Below are 24,593 nucleotides of genomic sequence, written 5' to 3'. Positions count from 1 at the left end.
ATACGCTGGTTGCATTAAGTACAGTTGTGTATACACGCTAGTTCACTAAGTTGAAGTAGCGTATACAAATGAGTTTCCAAAATTAAATTATTGATCTGATAATACTGATTCACCCCCCCCAGTATTTTTTCCAACAGAGCAGGCCCAGTTCTCTGATCAGGGTTGCATTAAATTACAACTAGAGATAGAATAACAAAATTTCTTGTATTTTATTAATCTTTGAAGAAGTTGTTACAATACATATCTTTGTGCGGCTAACCCTTTGCACAGGAATAAAACCCCTGTTATACAATACATGGGTAATAAAATATTTCCCCAAAACCTGGCAACTAAATGCCCAAAATATGCAATAGTTTAGAACAACACTAGTCGCTGAGAGAGCGAGAACAAAAACGATCCAAAATAGGTTTGAAAATAGTTGTGAGTTGGTTATGTTGTCTCAGCGTTGCCGAACAGTTGTTATGAATTATGGAACTACTGCGACATGTTGTGAAAGAGATACTTATTCACTGGAATTTGTGGACATAAAATGTTTTAGTAGTTCACATAGGCACAACCCTCATGACTTTACTTCATCAATTAAATATTCCATGAGACATAAGAAAGGAGGGTTACCTCATAGGTTTATCATAATAAATGCATGTTAATTAGTGCAAAAAGGATGAAAGGATGGGTGGAAATGTGAGGAAAAGATAAGAAGATTTGGTGCCCAACATCTCCCCCCAACTAGCCTTCTGCATGCCCTCATGCAGCTCGCCGCCTTCGTAGGTCTGGGTTAGATCGGTTGTGATCCTCGTGGAGCTGAGCGAGATCATATTCTTCTGCCATGTCTGTTCCTGGGACCTTCTATCCCTCTGAGAGAAGGACTTCCTTCCACCAATCATCTGGTACATTATATGCTGGGGTATAGGGCTCTACTGGCAACCAAATGATGGGGAACCTAAATGGAATTCTCATCCACCGTACCCCACATGTTTGGACACATGCCACATATCTTGGCACCTGACTAAGTGCCCGTGCAAAATTTGGTGGTTTAAAAGGTTTCCTGTTCTGGACAGATGTGGGTGACATCATCCACCTTTTCTAGCAACTATCAAGGGCCTCATCTTGAAACGTGACTACTTGTTTGACACAAAGATCAATGCACCACCTTTCTATCCTAAGCATTTTTTCTCTATTTCCCTCGAACTCTAAAAAGGTGGTGTGCTTATTGTACATGGTTACTAACCGTTTGTGCTCTCCTCTCATCATAAGAGGCTTCATGTTTTGATTTTACTCAAACATATTAGAAGCCTACTGCCAGTTTATCTGATTAAAGTGTAGGAGGTAAAAGCCCTTAAATAAATGTCCCCCACATATGGGATCAGATTAAATTCTTCATCTGCACGCAGGAGTTATTCATGTAGATAGAGCTCACACATCAAGTGTTGGGTTGCTAAGTCATGGATTCTCATTATACGGAGGAACTATACCCCATCCTCGATTTCATGACTAATCTCCTTCTTAAATCTTTCCAAACAAAAGAAAAGAAATCTCTCATGCAAGAACAAGGCATAGCTAGAAGTAGGAGGGTGACATGCCATTACCTCTTGTGCCAGGCTGAACATCTATTATTTGTCAGCCTTCAATTCCTTCACTTGTCCTTCCAACCGTTCTACCTTTATTTTCTGCTTCACATAACTCAGCCTTAATTTGTCCACGCACTCTACATATTCGAAGATAGCTTTGGATGCCTACTCTTGGGCTCTTTTTACCTCATTCTGGTAGCGAGCTGCGGTGAATTTCCACGTTTGAATCTCAGCTGTCAAGGGGAATTCACAGCCTTCGAACAAGTGCTCAATAGGGTCCGTTTGAGTAGCAACAAAGGTCGTCGGCACATTGTCTACCTGTGTTTCTGCCTCGGCCATCGCAGCTTGTGGATCCTTATCCTGTCGTTTATACTTCCTTACTTGTTTCTTGAGTCGATTCACCTACTTCTTCAGCCTCCGAACCTCTGTTTTCAACCGCATTGTATCCTTCAATTGTAGCTAGTATTTCTTCTTAAGGGGAGGCCTCCATTGCTTGCACAGTTCTATCCACTCCTGCTTAACAGTCACTTCATCTTGCTCTGTAGCTGGTGTAGAAATTCCCACCTGTAGATCAACTGATATATGCAATGTACTAAAGCATAATACTAGATCTAGTTCTACCATAAACTTTGCAGAAGCTTAATCACATATGAGCAATATCAACCAAGAACACATATAACTAATAAGAAGGAATCAATCACACATAACACAGAAATATAATCCGGGGAAAGCATCAGCCTAAAACCCCACTCTCTGTATTATAATACAAGTGGAAATATAACCAGTATTACAAAAATAATTAGCTCAAAAGCTATCCTACTCTCTCTAAAATACCTCTGCTGCTCATAGACAGTCAAAGGCCTCTATCTAACCTCTGGTCTGCCCTCCAAGCCTCCTATTTCTTTGTGCAATTCTGATTGGGGTCCAGTGCAGCCACTTGTGTGAATTGGCCTCTTCACACACTCACTAACCTCTGATCCAACTACGCAGTCTTGAAGGAGATAAATCCCCATCATGGATGAGCTTCCTTTATAGGAAAAATATTCATCCCACTGATAGTACATTGTCCCTTCTTGGATCTCAACTGGGTCTCTGTCTGAACTGACATGCATGAGTTATTCATGAGAGAATCTTTAGTTATCTGAAGTGAAGTAGTTATATGAAAGCATGCATTAACTAACTGAACTTACTTAATTTAAACAAATTGTTTAAATCAATTATAACTAGACTTGACTCAATTAACTGAGCCAACTAATTACTACTCAAATTAGAACTCATCCTTATCTCTTTAACTGATGGATAAATTCCTCAATTAATAGATAAACTGTTGCATGTCCTCACATAGACTTCAAGTTTGATTTTTCACAACTAATTAACTCATGGAGAATTAATTAATTTATTTTCAAACAACTGTTAAGTTCAAATTCGAATTTTACTTCCTATTTTTAGTCTAGGGACTGACTAAAATAGGAATCCATCCTGAACTACTAAAAATAGAAGTTCTATTTTTAGCACTTCCATTTTTCATTCCCTGTTGCCCAATCCAGCACTGGTACCCAAATTGCTATTTATAGCAGTGCTATTTTTAGCACTTCTATTTTTAGCATTTCTTTTTTGCATTTTCAACACTCCCTCTCAACAAGAAAGGCTTCAACTCGAACTTGATCCTTTACCTTTGGAATTTTCTGCATGCAACACTTCTATCAAGTGTGGTTGCTTCAGCAACTCTCGGAACAAAAAAATCTCTCACCTGACCTCACGGTTGGGCTAGAAACATACTCTGATGCTGATGCTCTACCTGCCGCTGACAAGTGTTGCCTCTCTAACCTCTGATCTGCTGCAACACTCCATGCATCTCGCATCATTGCACACCTCTCTGTGCCATCCTACACTGGTGCAACACTCCTGTGCCTATCGCATCGTTGCAGCCTCGTAGCTCTACACAGTCCTCAGACTCCTGCACTGTAGCTCTACCTGTCAGTCCATCTGCATCTGTCTCTACCCAATCAGTCAATCCTGCTACTCCTCATTGAGGCTCTTGTAGCAAAGTTAAATCAAAGAGGTTGGGTACCTCAATGATCCTGCACCCATTCCAGCCTTCTTGGGACTATCACTCCACATCGCCCCACCTCCTACCTGGAGCTATGGATGCATGTGATCCCTCTTCCCACCTGGCTCGAAATTTCCCCCTACTGGAGGTCTCTGCATGAGTAGATGTCTCTACTCGATCTCCTCTCAGCATCTCTAGTTGTGGCTGCTCCACAACCTCCTGAAGCTACTTCACCAACACTGGCTCCTCCACAATTGTCTGAGACTTCTTCTGGCGCTGCATGTTGAGAGGTAATTTAATCTCCATTTCAACCACCAAGTCTCTAACCTTTGCCCTTCTCATCAAGGCTTTGCATGCATCTTGTACCTCAAGTGCATACAAGTTCTTGGATAGCACACCAATCCGTTTCATATTTCCCGCTGTCACAAAATTTTCTAGAAAAAGAACTTATTTTAAATCACTGATATCTCCCTCATCCGAACTCCAATTCAGCCGATTTGTTTTTTGAATTCGGGTCTCTTTCCATAAGGAATCCAAATGTACTATTTGTTTCTGAAAATTTTGTATAGAAACTTTTAGATCTTCTCTTCAAACACTCGACCCAAAACTCAAAACTTTGAAATATCCTCTTAGTATATTGTTCTCTCCCTTGATCACCTTTGCTCTGATACCATGTAAAAATTCCCACTTGTAGATCGACTGATATATGAAATGTACTAAAGCATAATACTAGATCTACTTCTACCATAAAGTTTGTGGAAGCTTAATCACATATGAGCAATATCAACCAAGAACACATATAACTAATAAAAAGGAATCAATCACACATAACATAGAAATATAATCTGGGGAAAGCCTCAGCCTAAAACACCACTCTGTGTATTATCATACAAGTGGAAATATAACCAATATTACAAAAAGAATTATCTCAAAAGCTATCATGCTCTCTCTGCAATACCTCTGCTGCTCATAGACAGTCAAAGGCCTCTATCTAACCTCTTGTCTGCCCTCCAAGCCTCCTATTTCTTTGCACAATTCTGATTGGGGTCCAGTGTAGCCACTTGTGTGAATTGGCCTCTTCACACACTCACTAACCTCTGATCCAACTACGCAGTCTTGAAGGAGATAAATCCTCATCATGGATGAGCTTCCTTTATAGGAAAAATATTCATCCAACTGATAGTACATTGTCCCTTCTCTGATCTCAACTGGGTCTCTGTTTGAACTGACATGCATGAGTTATTCATGAGAGAATCTTCAGTTATCTGAAGTGCAATAGTTATATGCAAGCATGCATTAACTAATTGAACTTACTTAATTTAAACAAACTGTTTAAATCAATTATAACTAGACTTGACTCAATTAAGTGAGCCAACTAATTACTACTCAAATTAGAACTCATCCTTATCTCTTTAACTGATTGATAAATTCCTTAATTAATAGATAAACAGTTGCATGTCCTCACATAGACTTCAAGTTTGATTTTTCACAACTAATTAACTCGTGAAGAATTAATTGATTTATTTTCAAACAGCTATTAAGTTCAAATTTGAATTTTACTTCCTATTTTTAGTCCAAGGACTGACTAAAATAGGAATCCATCCTGAACTGCTAAAAATAGAAGTTCTATTTCTTGCACTTCCATTTTTCATTCCCTATTGCCCAATCTAGCACTGGTGCCCAAACTGCTATTTATAGAAGTGCTATTTTTAGCACTTCTATTTTTAGTATTTCTTATTGCCATTTTCAACAACTAGTCCAGCAAGTAGTGGATTACTTGGAGGAATATCTTCGGGGCCTTTTGCCAGGTTCTCATGCCTCGGTTCCTCTCCCTCAATTACTTCTTGCTTGACAACCACCCCAACCGGCCTTGTAGCTAGTTCATCAGGAGGTGGATTACTCGGGAGAGTATCTATAGGTTCATCTATCAAGACCATCTTTCTTGGACCCCCTTCCTCGAGAGAAACTGCTTCCTTCTTAAAAATTACCTCGGCCTACTTTGTGGTTGTTTCAGTAGGTGGTGGGTCGATCAGAGGAGTATCCACCGGTATTTCGACCAGAATCACCCTTCTTGGTTCCCCTATCTCAAAAGCACCTACTTCTTCCTCTCCTTTGGGTTCTAGGGTATCTTCTCGAACAACGCCTTCATTACCCAGCTGCTGCTCTTGTGGTTTTGTGGGGTGTTCTTCCTCCCTCTTTCCTTCAATACGGTCTTGCTGGGAGTCCGTAGCCAACAGAATAGTAGCAATTGGGCCTTTAATTGACCCATCAAACTTCAGAATAGGAGGAACAACAATCTCCTCCTCTGAGCATCGGGGAGAATGAGACACCCTCGGCCCTTTCAGAATGGAGGCACAAGAAGAAAACTGAAAAATGTTTTCTGTCTGGTCTATAACAGTCTCGACTATGACTTCGAGCTCTTTTCCCTTATCGGCAACAATTACGCTCTAGCCTGAGACTTCCTCCTGTGCGGCCTCCTATCCCGCGGTTGACACTAGTTCTTGTGGAGCAGTGTCAACTTTAGGATTTAATTCTTCCACATTTTCCAGAGGCGAATGGGTTGGTGGTAGTTCTTAAGTGACACCACTGCTCGTATCCAACATTCCCTGAGCAAATGATGATGGCACTACTTATTCTAACATGTCATTAATAATGGTGGACTCTTGTATCACAGTTTTAACCCCATCCATTGTGTCCATAATTCGTTCCTCTGTCGGCCCCATGGTCTCTTCTATATCGGGCCTCTCTTGCCCTGGTCGATATTCTTCCATTAGCCCCATAGTCGAAGCTGGTTCTTGTGGAACAGCCTCAGTTGTGGCACTAACAAATTCTTATGTTTCATCTCTTTTCTCCCCTGGTCTGTCTTCCTCCATTGGCCCCACGGTCGAGGCTGGTTCTTATGGAATAGCCTCACCCATGGTGCTGACAATTTCTTTCATCAGCTCCACAGTTGAGGTTGGTTCTTGTGGTATAGCTTCGACTGTGATATTGAAAGTTTCTTCCATCTCTGACCTTCTTTGCTCCTGTACCTCTTCTTCCATTAGCTCCATAGTCAGGGCTAGTTCTTGTGTAACATCCTCCACTGTTTCTTCCACTTCAAGCTCCCTTCCTTGCTCTGATTCTTCAGCCTCCATTCCCATCTCTTCCGGCTCTTCTTGATCTACGTATTCATCCTCTGCTGCTAGATCCTCCTCCATTCCTTCCGGCTCTTCTTCCCTAGTAGCTATAACAGCTACTATCTCTTCTTCTGTCTATTCCCAGAATGTTTCCCATGGAATTTGAACCTGGGCTAGTGCATGCATAACCTATAGTTGAACCAGCCCATGGTTGGTAATGACTGCTACAACTTGTCATGAGCACTGAGCAGACTGCACCATCAATTGGAGGCCTTTTAACAAAAATAAAGGCATGTTCAACGAGAAGACCTTCGACTGTGGAAATCAGTGGCGAGCTAGCACCCTAAAGTGATACTTGAATATAGTGGTGTACGTCCCTTCGAAAGTTGTGTATTTCATTACAAAACTTGTTACATCGCCCCATGGATGTGGTAATGAATTTCGATCATACCCCTGACATTTTTGAACAATGCTCTCACCAACTTGCAGGAATTCTTCCAAGAACACCAAGAAGGAGGTTCTCTGTGAAAACCAGCTCTATCCTTGCCAGGGTAATCCACTAACTTCTGCAATGGATTCCTCTATGACAGGGATTTCTATCCCTCTAACCCGTGAGCTTTCTTCGCCCAAGTTAAGTGAAAATTCTACTGCAATTCCTTCGTCGAACCCCTGCAACTTTTCGAGATAAACGTCCCAACCTGCATTAACAAAGATCTGCCACACTTCCTTATTGTTGTGGGCCAATGTGGTATCCTCCGCCTCGTGACACACAACCAACCCACCCATCATTGTAGAAATAGTAACAGCACAATGGACACAGTCGACTATTAGGAAGAGAGTAGTAGCAATCCACACTAACAACGGCAATGGTTATAGCATGGTGGGGCATGAGGGAAAAGGATAGTGAAAATGGCCGGTAGATTTCAGAAAGCACAAAGAATGATGACGAATTATGGCAGTACAATGGATCAATTATAGTAATTATTTTCGATGCATTGGGAAAAGACCGATAGGTTATTGGCATACACAATTCAAATTCCAATGCATCGTGGTCATTATTACAAAATCACGGTATTTTTGGGTTACCGTTCGCATCGAACTTAGTAATGATGTATCATTATTGTATTTTAAGTATGCTGTCATTTATTCATGACGGGACCCCCCCCAACTTAAATTTGGCGGTCTGCGGCATGTATATGTCTGATTAATGGATATTTTAATTGAACCCGTAAAATTCAACAGAAGCGTACTTGGTGACCTACCTAGTTGTGGAGTAACAACAAAGTAACCAGCGAAGTAACAGCAGTGGCAGAGTAACAGCAACGACAGAGTAACAATAGTGGCAGAGTAACAACAACAGTGGAGTAACAATAGTGGTGGAGTAATGGAGTAACAACACTTATGGAGTAAAAACATCGGTGGAGTAACAGCACCGGTGGAGTAACAACACTGGTGGAGTAACAGCATCAACGGAGTAACAACATCCATCACTTAGAAAGTTTTTCAGGAGTAACAGCAGTGGCGGAGTAACAACACTGACAGAGAAACAACATCGACGAAGTAACAGCACCAGTGGAGTAACAACACTTGCAGAGTAACAACACCGATGGAGTAACACCATCCATCACTTAGAAAAAATTTCACAGGTAACATCACTTACGGAGTAACAGCACCGACGAAGTAACATCAACAGCGGAGTAATAGCCCTGACAAAGTAACAACATCTACTATTACTTGGAAAATTTTCTTTCAGCTCCTCCTTGTCATATTTTGATCATTATCCCTACAAAAGGCAAACAAGTCAGTAGTAACAACATATTATTATTAATATTAATATTATTTTTTATTTTTTATTTTTTTTAGATGGCGGAGAGAGCATTCTCTGCACCAACAACCATCAAACCAGATTTATTAGAGAGATGTTTGATGAAGGCATCCTTAGAAGTTGGGGGGTGATATATTTTTAGACGGTCTCCATTTACTAAGAAAGAAGTACGAGTTTCATCTATTGTAACCAATCTGATTGTTCCATTGTCAAACACATCATCCACTTCATAGGGTCCCATCTAGCAAGTGCGAAGCTTCCCTTTAAAATATTTGAATCGGGAGTCATAGAGCAATGCCCAATCTCCTGTATGAAACACCTTGTTCTTGATAAATTTATCATGCCACTTCATTCCCTGTTGTTGAATAGCAGTAGTTTTTTGGACAGCTAGTGAACGGATTTCATCTAATTCATTGAGTTGTTCCAGCCGGTGTTTCTAGGCCTCTGATAAGTCTAATCCTACTTCCAAATTTGTTCTAAGTGTGTTGATGTCAAATTCAACCATAAACAAGGGGGATTTCCCATAGGCTAACTCAAATGGTTAAAACCCAGTTGTATTCTACCATGTTGTCCTATATGCCCAGAGAGCTTCTAGAAGTTTCTGAGACCAATCCCGGCAATGTCTCGCTACGGTTTTTTTCAAGATATTTTCCAATACCTTGTTTGTACTTTCTACCTGTCCATTCACCTGGGGGTGGTAAGGAGTTGTCACTCTATGTTTAACCCCATATTTCTGCATAAACCTTTCTATCATGTGGGATGTGAACGGTGCCCCTCCATCTGAAACAATCTCCCTTGCAATACCATATTGAGCAAAAATCTCTTCAAAAAGAAAATATGCAACCACATGTTCTGTTGCTTTCGTAACCGCTCTGGCTTCCACCCACTTAGTCACATAATCAGTGTAGACTACAATGTGAACCTTTTGATGAGAAGGTAGGTTGAAAGGTCCAATGAAATCAATTGCCCACTTCTCAAAAGGTTCGAGGACTACCTGGGGCTATAGTGGCATCTCATCCAATTTTCGAGGCTGCCCCATGCGTTGACAACTGTCACATCCTCAGACATAGTCTCGAGCATCACAAAAGATAGAAGGCTAGTAATATCCCAATTGTAGCACTTTGTGGCCTGTTCTTTTATCTGCAAAATTTCCTCCACAAGGGCCATCATGGGCAGCCTTCAATATCTCATAGATGTCGTCCTCATATACACAACACTGAATTTTCTAATCAATCCTTGTGTGAAAAAGGTACCCTGCCATCCATGAATATCACGTACTATGATGAATAATTTTCCATTGTTCCCTGTATGACAAGTGACGAGGTACCTTCTCTATAGCAAGATAGTTAGCAATATCTGCATACCACGGAGTGTTAGCAGAAACTGCAAAGAGATGCTCATCTGGAAAACTATCTTCCATGGGTGTACCTTCAGCATTATTTTCTAGTCTAGATAGAAAATCAGCAACCACATTGTACTTTCTTGGTTTATCTACTATGGTAATGTCAAATTCTTGAAGTAACAAAAGCCATCTTGTAATACGACCAGGAGTAATGGGTTTATTCATCAGATACCTGATTGTTGCATGATCAGTATGTACAAAAGTGGGATACCCAGTAATATAATGCCAAAACTTGTTGATGGAGCAGATGACAACAAGGAAATATTTTTTAGTCAATGTGTAGTTTAACTCAGCATGAGCCAAGTTCTTACTAACATAGTAAACTCCATATGGTAACTTGTTCACTTTCTATCCCAAAATTGCCCCAACTACTGTCTAAGAGGCAACAACATGAATATGGAATGGTAATGTCCAGTCTGTCCGTCGAAGGATCAAAGCACTACAAACAAGTTCCTTGATCTTCACAAAGGCCGCATCACAGTTATCTATCCACACAAAATATGCATCTTTTGTCAGCAATTGAAAAAGTGGATGTGCTATTTTAGCAAAATTTTCTATAAAACGCCTGTAATAACCAACACAGCCAATAAAACTATGTACCAGTGTGGGTGTTTTAGGTGTCGGGAAGTGCAATATTACCTTTATCTTAGTTGGATCCATTTGAATTCCAGCAGCTGAAAGTAAATTCCCCAAGACTATTCCTTCCTCCATCATCATGTGGCATTTTACTATACTCAGAGAGACATGCATCCATTTACATCTTTCAAGAAATTTTTCCAGATTCTCCAACCCTTCTTCGAATGAGTCCTCGTATGTAGTGAAATTGTCCATATAAATCCCAACACCCTCATCTACCAGATCAGAGAAAATCCCCAAAATTTCCCTTTGGAACGTTGTAGGCACATTACATAGACCAAATGGAAGGACCCGGTATGCAAAGGTTCCCTAAGGGCAGGTAAAAGTGGTTTTACCATGATCTTCAGGAGCTATCTGGATCTTGTTGTACCCACTAAATCTGTTCAGGAAGGAGAAGAACTTCTTCCCAACCAAAGTATCCAAGACTTGATCAATGAATGGTAATGGAAAATGGTCTTTCTGTGTTTCCTTATTTAATTCTCTGTAATCCACACATATCCGCCATTTACCATTTTTCTTGGGGACAATCACCAACGGGGAAACCCATTGGCTGTCTGAAATGGGGTAAATAAATCCTACATCCAGTAGCTTTTGAAGTTCTTCCTTGATAATGTTTCTCAGAGCGGGGTTCATCCTCCTCTAGGGTTGTCTCATAGGACGCCAATCCTCTTTGATGTATATATGATGGGTACATAAATTGGCAGGAATCCCTTTCATGTCTATGTAGTCCTAGGCAAAGGCTTCATTGTGTTTTCAAAGAACATCCAGGAGTTGTTTCGTCTGGGATTCTGATAGATCTGGATTAATATTTAGGGTCTTCCCTCACTCTATCTCCACAAAAATTCTTTCATGGGACACAATTGTAGATAGCTCTTTGAATCCATCTGTTGTTTTAATATTTTCCTAAATTTCACAACTCAAGACAAACTCCAGGATTCATTGATTTGAATATGAAACAGAACAGGGATCACTAATGAAAGTGGTAATGGTGTCATCTTCTATTTCTATTTTCAATTGAAGGGCCTGCCCAATAGTAAGGACCGGTCTTAAGTCCTCATTTTTAGATTCTGAATCTTCCTCTAATAAAGGTTTCTTGTGGGCGGTTGGCTTCACTGATGGACTAGGTTCTGCAGGAGGGTATAACAACTTAACTTTTTAGTAACCTACCCATTTGAGATAATCATGTGCCCAAAATTACACCCAATATAAGCGTCTGCGGTTTCCAGCCACGGTCTTCCGAGAATCAGGGGATGGCCACCAGCTGGGGATTGCATTTGCAGCACTAGGAAATCCATAGGGTAATGCCATTAATCGACTGAGATTGTGATATCTTCCAACTTTCCTACCAGCTTGATTGTAGATCAATCTTCCAACTGTAACACAGTAGGTGTATGTTTCAGATTTCAAAGACCTAGTGCATGCATAGTTTCAATGGTAATGACATTTATAGCAGCACCCAAATTTACCAGTACATTCAGAATTTCTACTCCATTAATTTGCATGGTTAGGATTGGGTTCTCAGGATCCCCATATTTCATAAGCATGGCCTTTCACATCATAAAATCTGATAGCTTTCCCATCACATGAATGGTGAGTGGGTCCCTTGATTTCGTTTTAGGCTTTTTAGCACAATATTCCTTGAGATTTTTTTCATATATAGGTACATCCCTCATAGCTTGTAACAAGTGAATATTAACAAACAAATTTTGCAACTCCCTTAACAAGTCAAACCCATCTTGAGGGATCTGTTTAGTCAAGGTCAGTCTTTCCGGATAGGGTGGTTCATCTTGGTGTTCTTGAGTAATTAGCGGCTGAGGAGGTGTCTGATTTTTACTAACTTGGTTTGCTTCCTCCTCAACTGTTTCTGATTCTTTTTCCACTCATTGCCAACTTGTGTAATGATAACAGGTGAGGGTTGAGCATCTACTACCCGCCTAGATATCAAATTCATCTCATAAATCTCTGTGGTGGAGATGTTGTATGAAGATAGGTTGAGGGTGTCAGCTTGCTGAGCACCCTTATTGTTAGGGTTTAGATTGGGTTGGATAAGAAGCTGGGGACGAATAGGCTGATTATTAGGATGCATATTAGAGGACAACTAGAGTTGTTGTAGTGGCATTGAATGGGGAAACTGCCCAAGAGGAGAGGGTGCACACCAGTTCGAAGCCCACGAAGAACTCAAATTGGCTTGAGGAGCCCATTGCTGCTAGGGTGGAAGTTGATATTGGGGCCACATAGGTGGATAAGGCATGGACTGCGGACCCATATTAAAATTATTGAAATACTGAGATGGATCTAGAAACATCCTTGATTTCCAGTTAGTGGCCGAGGTTGCCATGGCTTTTTGGATCCCATAAAGTACATTTGCTCCATCTCTTCACCTATCCCTGGAAAGACCGCTTTTAATCCTGGAATGGAGGGGCATGAACTTGTTGCATGATTCAGCTCACAGATTGCACATTCCTCCATGGAGTTCAATGGGAATTCTCTTTGTGGATGCTTCTTTCTGCACTTTGTGCAAAATATGGTCATAGTCCTTTCCAATTCCATCTATTTTTGTTTTATTGGGAGCGTGTCCATTTGTGCAGACAGGGTACTCAGGATATCAGTCCTCAAGTTATCCAACATATTTCCAATTTCTGCTTTCATGGCACCTCCAATAGATACTTTTGTTGACTGAATTTCCTGTTTATTCCTTGAAATTCCCCTCGAGCACTGAATGCACAACTCATAGATGGTATCGAAGCCCTCCTTTGATATGTTTCCCTTCTCCACTATGTTTAATAGCTCCAGAGAGTCTTCTTGAAAGGCTTGAAGAAGGATAATTTTTAAAATGTCCTTATCCAAGGTAGAATGACCTAATATTTGTATTGTGTACTTAAACTGTTCCACACAATCCTCCATGTTATTGTCTTCTTTCCGCATGACTTAAAAAGTTGTTCCTTAATATCCTGAGATTTATAATAGTCATGGTACTTTTCCAGGAAAGAGGTTTGCATCTCATTCCATGTGGTGATAGTCTTTCCTCCTAGACCCATAAACCATCATAGGGATGTCCCTTTTAGTGTAGTAGGGAAGATTTTCAATTTCTGAGCATCCGTTATATAGTCATATCCCCAACATACAATATCAAATTCAAACAGGAATGTGTTGGGATCCTCCGAAGTCAGCCCATGAAAGCTAGGTAAAGTTGTTAAAGGAATGGGCTTCGTTGGTGCACCAGTCCCAAGATCCCCAATTGGGAAGTCAATAGTAGAGGTTGTAGGTGCCATGAATATCCTCCAATAATCACTGGGGATTTCAGCAAGTTCTGCAGGAAGTGGTGGAAGGGTTCTTATCACAGGAGTTTGAGTTGCTTTAACAGCACTCCCTTTATCCATTGGTGACAAAAATACCCCTACAACTTCTTCCTCTCTGTCACAATGGCTTGACTTTTTAGACCCCTTATCCGTGACTTCTTCTTCCCTACTAGAATGGGTTGATCCCTTAGATCTTATGCTTGCAACTTCTTCTCCCTCTGTTACCAACAGCGATACTCCTTTATTGGGTATACTACTGTATACCTCTTCTACTGCTAGAAGGGTTTGTTGTGTTGAATCAATAGGGGGTATTGTGGATAGCACTTTCTATTCTACAGATTGTCCCTCAGATCTTGTTCGAATACCTAGCCTTACAGAAACACGAGAAGATGCCTCTGATTCAACTTTTGCGATGATTTTCTGGATATAAGTATTCCTTCCCAAATATTGTCCTCCCTTCTTTGGGGCCCTTCCTCTACCCCTTTTATTAGTATCTCTGTTCATGCAAGTTGGTGAGAGCAAAATATCTAAATTAAATCACTATGCTCAAGATCTCGAGTAGGGTGTCAAAGGACCATTTCCTCCCCAGGACGAGAGATCGATTTTAGAAAACAAGAAAGGAAAATGGATAAAAAGGAGATCTAGGGTTTAGGGCCTGGAGCAGGGTGTCAAAAGACCCTTCCCTCCCCAGGACAAGAAACTAAACAAGAAAAGAACACACATACAAGGAAATATACAGCTCGGGACCTGGAGCAGGGCGTCGAAGGACCATTCCCTCCCCAGGACAAGAGATTGGTTTTAATAATGCAGAAAAATTCAAAACAGCTAACCGAAGAAAACAACTCGGCCCAAAAACAATAAAAGCAACAAAAATCAAAACACTACGCTCAGGACTTAGAGCAGGGTAGCACTTCCCTCCCTAAGACGAGAGATTTATCTTTTGATTGATACAGATCATGTCTTGCACCTTGTTAGCCTCCCCGGCAACAACGCCAAAATGTTGGTGTCTAAGTGTGAATAAAATATTCAACCCTATCCTACATTAATTCATCAATCTGGGTGCGTACAACTTTCAAGGTAACATGCAAGGTATATGTAGGGGCAAGGTTACAACCTTGCATCAACCAAGGATTCGTGGTTAAGAAATCAACACATCGCTATAACAGGAATAGAAATTAAATCACATAACTTAAAAGGCATTCGCAACACTCTATATATAGATCTGTAACGACAATAAATAAATAAACACAACAAGTAAAAAAACATACATAAAATAAAATACGCAACACCTGATCAGAAGAGCAGGCCGAGCTCTCTGATCAGGGTTGCGTTAAATTATAGCTAGAGATAGAGCAACAAAATTGCTTGCATTTTATTAATCTGTGAAGAAGTTGTTACAATACATATCTCTACATGGCTAACCCTTCGCACAGGAATAAAACCCCTTTTAGACAATACACGAGTAATAACATATTTCCCCAAAACCTAGCAACTAAATGCCCAAAATATACAACAATTAGAACAACACTAGTCGCTGAGAGAGCGAGAACAGAAACGATCTAGAATAGGTTTGAAAATAGTTGTGAGTTGATTATGTTGTCTCAGATTTGCTGAACAGCTGCTGTGAATCGCGAAACTACTACTACATGTTGTGAAAGAGATGCCTGTTCATCGGAATCTGTAGACATAACAAGTTTTAGTAGTTCACATAGGCAAAACCCTCGTGACTTTACTTCATCAATTAAATATCATAAGAGACATAAGAAAGGAGGGTTACCTCATAGGTTTATCATAATAAATGCATGTTAATTAGTGCAAAAAGGATGAAACGATGGGTGGAAATGTGAGGAAAAGATATGCAGATTTTGTGCCCAACACTCTGCATTCTACAAACTGTAATTCGTTTCGTCACACAATTAATGAAAATCCGCACAATGCTTAAGTAATACAAACTGAATATTTTAAATCAGGTAACGAGTTCCTCCATTTATCGGCTCATGAAATAACAATATGGATATAAATTTGTTTCATGCAACTATTACTCTTAATCAATTCAATGCATTTAAACAATCAATCATTAAATCTATAACTCAAATACAACTTGAACTAAGAAAGCATCACTCATAAAAAAAACTGGAAGCACTAAACTATTTAATAACTTAAACAAAGTAAAACTTTCCTTGATGGCTTCAGTGGGCCCTTATCGAGATACCAAGGTAAGTTAAAGACTTGCAAAGCTCAAAAGTAAAATAACACACTGATCTTAACCACTGTTTCTCATATTATTAATGAAAAAGAAGGATTACAATATCAGCATTACAAATCTCAGAGTACTCTCTTTCCAACCTAATCTGCCTTCTTGGATGTCTCTGAATACTACGAGATTAACTATTAACCATTCAAGAAAAATATTATGTTTAAAATGATCGTTCGATAGACCTCTCTTTTATAAAGAATAGGGTTGTTACAATCAAAGTAGAGGAGATAATCATCAATCTATATAATGAAATTGAAATTACATTTGTAACTTCGTCCTCATGACACAAAGTGCATGAGGAGGAAGTGGATCTCAGGTAACTAGGTAAATGAGATGTCTTCAAAAACTCAGTGGTTCCATCGTAAATTGTTTGGTAAAGCACTAAATCTGGAGATGAAGTCTGGTACTAGAATCAGACAGTAGATGATGATACCAGAATAGAACAATGGAATACGGCTACCAGAATTGATAGAGAATATGAGTACCAGAGTTAAATGATAGAACAACTGGAGTAGTTGGTACCAAAATCAAATAGTGGAGCAATTTGGTACTAGAATCGAACAGTGGAATGGTTGTGATGAGCACATTAGCCAAAATCTTGGGCTATAGGTCAAGTGTTGGATGAGTGCATGCATGTGGTGAGCACAGTCGCTGAGAACGAAACTATTGGTCACTGGATAGGTGCACATGTGGTTAATGAGTGTTAAGTTTCTGAACAAGTACTGGATGAAATACCGGATCGTTGAGCTGCCCGAGTATCAGAATGCTGAACTCAACGAGTACTGAAATGTTGAACTGGTCGAGTACTGGAATGCCAAATTGACCGATTACCAGAATGATGAACAAGTCTAGAAGAGTAGGAAATCCAGAGATCTATGTGAACCAATCAGAGAAATTAGAGAGTAAAAGATCAAATAATGATATTTTTACTATAAGAAAACATAGAAATTACGTTTTGAGATATAGATTACCTCATATAGACATCAGAATGCTAAAAGGGCATATACTTGGAGAAAATAAGCGAATAGTAGATATATTTGAGGAAAAATGGGTGAAAATGAGAGGTTAATTAGGGCATTATAAGTGTTGAAAGGGAGACCCAACATTCCCCCATGCTCAAGTTGTTGGATGCCCTCATGCAAAAAGGATCAAGCTTCAAAATTTCGAAAAATGAATCCTTCCTTTCCTAGGTATCAGTTATCTGGTTCTAAGACCTTCACACTTGAGTCCTGTTCCTGGAGTTCCCTCCCAATGACTCTAGTAAAATGCACAAGATGAAGAACCTTCTTCAACTTAGTGGAGGCCTCATCACACTCCTCTAGTAGCCTCTGGCTATTCTCCTTAAGTTGCTTGTTTTCCTTCTTAAGATAGTCATCTAGTGTCATGTACTCTTTCACTTCTGCCTTTAGCTTCTCATTTTTCTTCTGAATTTTTTCAATCTTGGCCATCATCTATTGCCTAGCTACTGAACTATCATGCTCAGGTTTTTTTTTTTAGCCAATCTCCTCTTAGCTTCTACTTATTTCCTTAATTCTTGCAAAGTTTATGTGACAAGTTCCTTTATTTCATTGAGTGTCTCTCCTTGTACATGTTCTCCTTCAGGAGAGGCAGAGATATCAATCAAATGTGTTGGAAGAGGAGTGGGAGTAGTTATTACCACTTTTGGCATACTTCTAGTGGTTTGACACAGGGGTGTTGATGGCTCACTATCCTCAAACAACCTTCTCTTCTTTCCTTTTGTCAATGACAAGGTCCCGGTGGCTTCCTTTTCCTGTACATGTACCTTCTTCTTTTCAGAACTTTGAGCCTTGTCACTAAATTCATTAATTATTAGTCCTCTTCGCTTTCTTAACACTTGGTGCAGGATTTTCTTCTTTGGGTAATTCGAAAACTGCCTCTAAAGTGGTGTCGGTGACTTCTTTGTCACTCCTAGTTGACTTTTTCTTTTTCTTCTCACAGGTCAAAATCTTTCTTGGTGTGGGTGAATCAATATAAGGCTTCTTACTCTTTCAAGACTTGCCTGTTGATGTAGAATTTTCTTTCTTGCCTTCAACTTCACCCTTAACCAACTTGTTGATAGACCTCGATGGAGAAGGGCTACCAATAGCCTCCTTGGACTTTAATTTCTTCTGATGCTTCTTACTGCTTTCCTGTTTGTTGTCAATGTCATTAGTGCTCTCTTTTGGTAGGCTTTCCTCCATGTTTTGGGAACCTTCTTCTTGAAAAAAATGTTGTGCTAGAAATGTTTTCCAGTCACTACCTTGCTTCTTGATTTCATGGACAACTAACAGTTTAATTTATCCATGGTGGTAAATACTAGTTTGAACATTTTTATAAGGTCACTTAATTCCTCTAGCTAGCTTGTTTAGGCTCATCCATAGAAAATAAGGCAAATTCATTTCAAGACCTCCCTCGAAATGAAACAAAAGTCTCAAATGATAAAGAAAGGTAACAACATACCTACCCTCATAAATCATAAACCTATGAAGAGCATTAATCATTAATCGATACTCTTCTTTGAACCAACTTCTCGGAATTCCTTTAGTGCAGTCTGGGTTCTGGTGTTCTGGAGTCAATAATTTGTGACAAAGCTCCTTATTGATGGCTACACCTTTAAAATACTTCTCCCCTGTGGTTGGTAAGTATGTTGCCTCTTCTATGGCAGCCTTAGTTAGTTTAAACTGTAAACCCCCAAACTAAACGTTCTCACCAACAAAATGCTGACTAAAAGCAAGAGAAACATTTTCATGATACTCTTTAAATTTTTTGAGGAACAAAGTCCACCCGGCTCACTTGAGCTTCTCCCTACATGATTTATAATCCTCGATCTCTCTATAAGACCGGAATTCTGGTTTGTGCCTATCCACCCCCATGCTCGTAGTGAAAACAAGTCTCGAACTTGAGAGGGGTTTGGTATAGGATAAGGTAAAAGAGTATCGGAAATACTTAACACGGGGCACTGGAAGTAGTTTTACGGAGTACTGGATGAAATTGACATACACGATATCAGAAATGTTTGACACACATAGTACCGAAAATGGTTGACACACAGTTCTGTGAATGGGGATATAGGGGTATTGGAATTGGTTACACAAAGTATTGAAGGCAAAGAAAGAAGTGAAATAATGCTCATCTGGACGGCGAAGTGATCCAAAGGGGCATTTATAATTCAAAAGGAGAATGACAACGACTACAATGTCTGCATAATTGGTAAGTGGATGGTGCATATGGAAATGATACATCATATGCAGAACTTGTTCAGAAATTATTTCCATATCTAACATCATATTTACGAGAATGGGTGTTAGATATGATACATATGATGTGGTCGGGTACAAAGGTACGATGTAGTTCACATCAATGTTTCGTTAGTCCTTCTTGTCATCATTCACCTTCACAGTTATGAAATAGTGGAATCATCATTACTTAAACGACCTATGAAGGTGGAATAAGGGATAATATACTTTCTTAGATTAGGATCAACACTTTAGTTAATCATTACCATAGCCATCCCATTCAATCACACAAAAGGATTTTTTTGAAGGTAAATGGTTGAGGATTAGGATAGGACTAGCAAGTAAAGGGTGATAAAAATGAGGATAATCATATGTCATCGGATAATTAATATGATTCTTTAATAGCAGAAAGTAAAAATATTGATCTTATACCTCCATTACCAGATTACACATAAAACATTTCCTTCAGTACCAGATGAACACAGAGAATTTCTTCAGTACCAGTTGAACATAGTGAGCTCCTTCAATACCAGATGAACACATAGAGCTTCAGTACCGGATGAACACAGAGAGCTTCCTCGGTACTGGATGAACATAGCAGACTTCTTTGGTACCGGATGAATACATATGTCTCTGTGAAATCTCCAAATTGATATTTTACAAGCTTCCTCTTGTAACTTAACACATTCTAAAGGTCTAGCTAGAGTAGATAATGATAATTGATGATGTTGTATATGAATTTGTTTATTGGAACAAAGAAGGAAATGAACAATACACACTAGTACAGGAATTCAAAAATTATAATGGAAGAGGTGGAAACTAAAGCAAAATAAGTCATTGATCAGGTTCCAAGGTTCTGTAATGGAAAATCATTTTGGATTTGGATATCTTCCTCCTCCTGGGATCAATATAACCTTTGTTTCCTATTATCATTTCCATTTTATTGGGAAATCACCTAACTACTATCATTTTGTGGATTTGTCTCGAGCCTAGATCAAACAATTCTCACTCGTATTTTCAATTTTAAGGAGTCTGAAAAACTTAAAGAAAACTCCATTCACTCTCTCGTGGATTTTTCTCAAGCCTGAGTTAGTTCATGCTCACAATATTTTCAATTTTTAGGAATCTAAAAAACTTAAAGAAAACTCCATTCACTCTTCGGTGGATTTTTCTCAAGCCCAGGCTAGTTTACGCTCATTGGTAGTTTCAATTTTTAGGGGTCTGAAAAACTTAAAGAAAACTCCATAAGCCCCCTTTTCCATAGATAATCTACCAAGGATGGATAAAGGAATAAATCTACTCCAGGAAAATGTTCTCCTTATTTCTTATCTACATGAGAACACAATCAACTTTTTCTTTTGTTAGTAACACAAAAATCATCATATACATCAACACACCTATATACATATATGTACAAAATGAAATTAAATATGCAACAAAACTTACAGAGGTGGATCAGTGAGTGGAGGGTTCCTCTCTTAAACAAATTGTATTCCAGTATTATGAAGAACATGATTGGAAAAATCCTCTTTTGATAGTGGCTTGTGGTAATTGGGACAAAATTCCCTACAAAATTTGGGCTTATGCCCATCATCATGTCTAATCATAAAAAATATCTGATCATCTATCTATCGGGCTCAGGATGAGCAGCTAGAAAATAAACAATGGCATTGGCCACACGCTGGAAGAGCCGTACCCAGTCCCGTGGTACTCCTACCACGTGACGCTGCATCTCCTCAAGCAGGTCCTCTATGGCTATCATGGGTACTTGGTGCGTCAGTGTCACTAAGTTCCTCTGAACTACATGGAGAACTCTCTCTGTCTCAGCTGCAGCCCCTTCGAAATCTCTTCCACGATGCCTATGTCAGGGAAATCCGTCTGGTCTCATTGGCCCCACATATGAAGTATGATCAATATATTTTGTAAGTGTCTTGTCCCATCAAAAATATTTTTAAGTTCATTTATATTAAAAATCCAAAAAACCTTAAGAAATTTAAAAATTTAAAAATTGTTACCTATGGTGCCCCATGCTGCATTCGGTGGTAATACTAAATCTGGATCTCCTCAGAAATCCATCCCGACATAGAGGTAGTCATCGATTGCGATGACCTGTTGATCCCATCATGTGAAAAACTCGTCATCGAAATTTGTCCTGGGGACATCACCACCCCCTAGGCATTTCATCAAGTCAACCCATCTACCCATCTATGGATCCCTCAAGTTGTTGATAGTCGATAATACCTTGGGTCGAAGCCCATGTACTTTCTCAAAGAAGAATGAGCATAAGATTGTGCCATACCCAAAATTCTTTGTCTGACCCTTCTGAATGGAGGTTAGTTGGTTCTTCATATTATTCAGTAGAGGAGTGTACAATCAAACACTGTGGTGAGACATTCCACTGCTAGGCTCATAGATACTCGTGAGGCCTGATGTAAAGCAGCAAAACCATTTACCCTAGTAATGGTAAATAATAGAATTTTCAAGGACAAGCTCTCTACGTTCTTGATTGGAATCTAACTTCCAATCTTTTCAAGATGACCGGGACAGTATATGTGGACGTAGTCTTCTACACTAAGACTACCCCTCGTCCTGCCAGTAGAATGCACTACCTCTCCCCTTCGAGAAAGATCGGTAATGAAGTAAATATCTTCGATCTCGATCCTTAGGGGCATCTGATCGATCATGAATGCATCATCCTCTGCACTCCATTAATGTATCAACAACTCAAGCAATCATGTGTTTGCTTTCATATTTGGCATTTTAAAGAATTTTAGCAAGCCACAACATCTTAAAGCATCCAAGGCATTTTTGTCCTCCAGTACTTAGTTATCAATAGCACTTTGCTCCCTTTCTCTCTAGGTGATAGTCATCCTGCCCAAAAAATATGTCTCAAACCATTAGATTTATGTTTTAAATTTTTTACTCGTGCACACGTGGGTTGCCTTTTTATAGAGTTGTGTGTAGGGCCCTTGTATACGTGGATTACCTATATTCAACCTGCATGTATGCAGAGTTGAAATTTTGACATATTTTCCTATGGTCAAAACTTGAAAAAAACATCTAAAAAGTATCACAAATAATTAAAGGCATGATATAAGGGTTACCTGGAAGTTTTGGAACGATTTGAACGGTTTAATTGGTCAAAGGAAGCTTGTTTGAGTTTGTCTCCACGACTCCTTGCTCAAAACACAAATGACACAACTATGAGTCCAAAAGTCTTTATATAAGTTGAAAAATAAAAATTATTTTTTCAAAAGTTGATTTTTATCTTATGGACTTTTTGACCTTTTGGCTTGGAGCGTTGAGAATGGGTTGTCTTTATAGGATATTTTGGAGACTTCTTTGAGAAATCATTTTGGTCCTATGACCACAGACCCATCATGGCAGGTATCGTTTTCTTACTGGCATATAGGTTAGGGAATACCACTTTCCGTTGCATTTTGCATACTAGCCTCCATATTGTGATATGATAGCCATAGGGTCGACCCCATCGTGTCTTGGTTCACAAACCATTTTCACTCGCCGACTTTAAAAATCATGATGCGATGGTAGAGCCAACCTTTACATGGGAATCTTAGTTAGATCCTCGCTAACAATGGTTGCCCATGCTGCTATATTGAGTAGGCTCGGGAGTCCTCCTTAGTACTGTCATGACTTGTGTGTTGAAGACTCATTCTCATTTTTCTGTGCTACTTTTTGGCCCTATACCCTAGAGGCTCCTTTGTGTTGAGTTGTACCGTTGCATTACATATTGACTATTTGCACCTTTTGGCCTTGAGCCAACTTCACTTGGACTCGTGTTTAAGCCACATTTTCGACCATGTCTTCTGCAAAATCAACCTTGCAATCACATAGACTCTGCAACTTGACACACCCTTTTACCCATGGAAAGAACGCTCCTTTGAGTGTCCTTGACTAGTTTCGTCTCCTTGCATTAAGCATAGGAATGTTCCCCTCCCAGGAACTAGAACATCTACTTTCTCGACACTCATTCTTTCCACTGTACTATAGCATTCTTTTATTCTTTTTCAAGCTTCATATAAAAGAAAAAGACAAAAATAAATTTATATATTCCAAAAGGAGTGGGTACGGGACATTATTTCCATATTTGATGGCAGCTAGAGTAAGTTGTGTCGCCCTTGAACAAAGCACTAAAAAATAAGTCTTTCCTCCATTGCGATGGACTTTAGTTTGGCTTAGGAGAGCTTTAACCTTGTGATTGAGTCAGTACTCCTCCGATTGGTTACCTCTTCCAATCATATGGAGAGTTTCCTTATGCCTCCTGCATGACAAACTTATACAAAGTTATCATATGCTGTCATATAGTCATAGTTGAGTAGTGCATTTGTTCAAGGGAAATAAACCTGAGACAACCTCTTTGTGGTGTCTCTTGACCTATTTTTCAGTTGGACATCCCTAGTTGTCACTGTCATATTCGTTATCACATCAGTTTTATTGGTCCTTTGCTCGTGCCGGTTTGGTAAGGTCCCAATTGACTTCTTGCTAGCAAGTCTTTCTCTTATCAACTACAACAAATTTCTCTGAGGACAAATCTAGAACCGCACCCTGGCCCTATTCTCATTATTGATAGGTCACCTTGCGCTCAACATCGATTAGTATCATGGGTCTTTCACTGAGTGGTTTCCCTTGTGTTTGAAATCAGCTTTCATTATCACACATTGGGATTCGTGCAGTACCTTGGTTTCCATTTGACCCTATTGGTAGATTCATTGCCTCTGTTTTAGCTTTCATTATTGGTTGGTTCAGAGGGTTTCTATTTTGTGCTAGCCACATCTTGTGTATGCCAAAAATGTGCTTTGGTTGGGTTACTACATCTTTTTTCATCTAATTCCTTCCACATTATTGGCCTACGGGTTACACTCACGCTAGATTGATGAAGGATGCCTTAATGTCTTCCTTCTAGCAGATCTTTTCCCATCGACTTCAGCTCATTGCTCTGGGAAAGAGATCTAGAGTCCATTTGGTAGTACCTTAGGGTTTGCAGTCATTAGTGGCAGATTCCTTCGCTATCGAGAGTGGAAAACATCATTGTCTGCTGATTGATAGATTCTTTCAAGTGTTCGACTACAACTCATTTATTCACACTTGTCATATTTTATTGGGTATCTTGACTCTCATCATCATTATCTGTGAGTAGCCTCGCGTTTGTTAACAGTATATATCAATGACCGATAATCAAACGA

The sequence above is a fragment of the Pinus tabuliformis genome, chromosome 2_1 (assembly GCF_031772625.1).
Source record: "Pinus tabuliformis cultivar Carrire ecotype Pingquan chromosome 2_1, CPIR1, whole genome shotgun sequence".
Classification (NCBI taxonomy): Eukaryota; Viridiplantae; Streptophyta; class Pinopsida; order Pinales; family Pinaceae; genus Pinus; species Pinus tabuliformis.
This window is presented reverse-complemented; position numbering follows the sequence as displayed.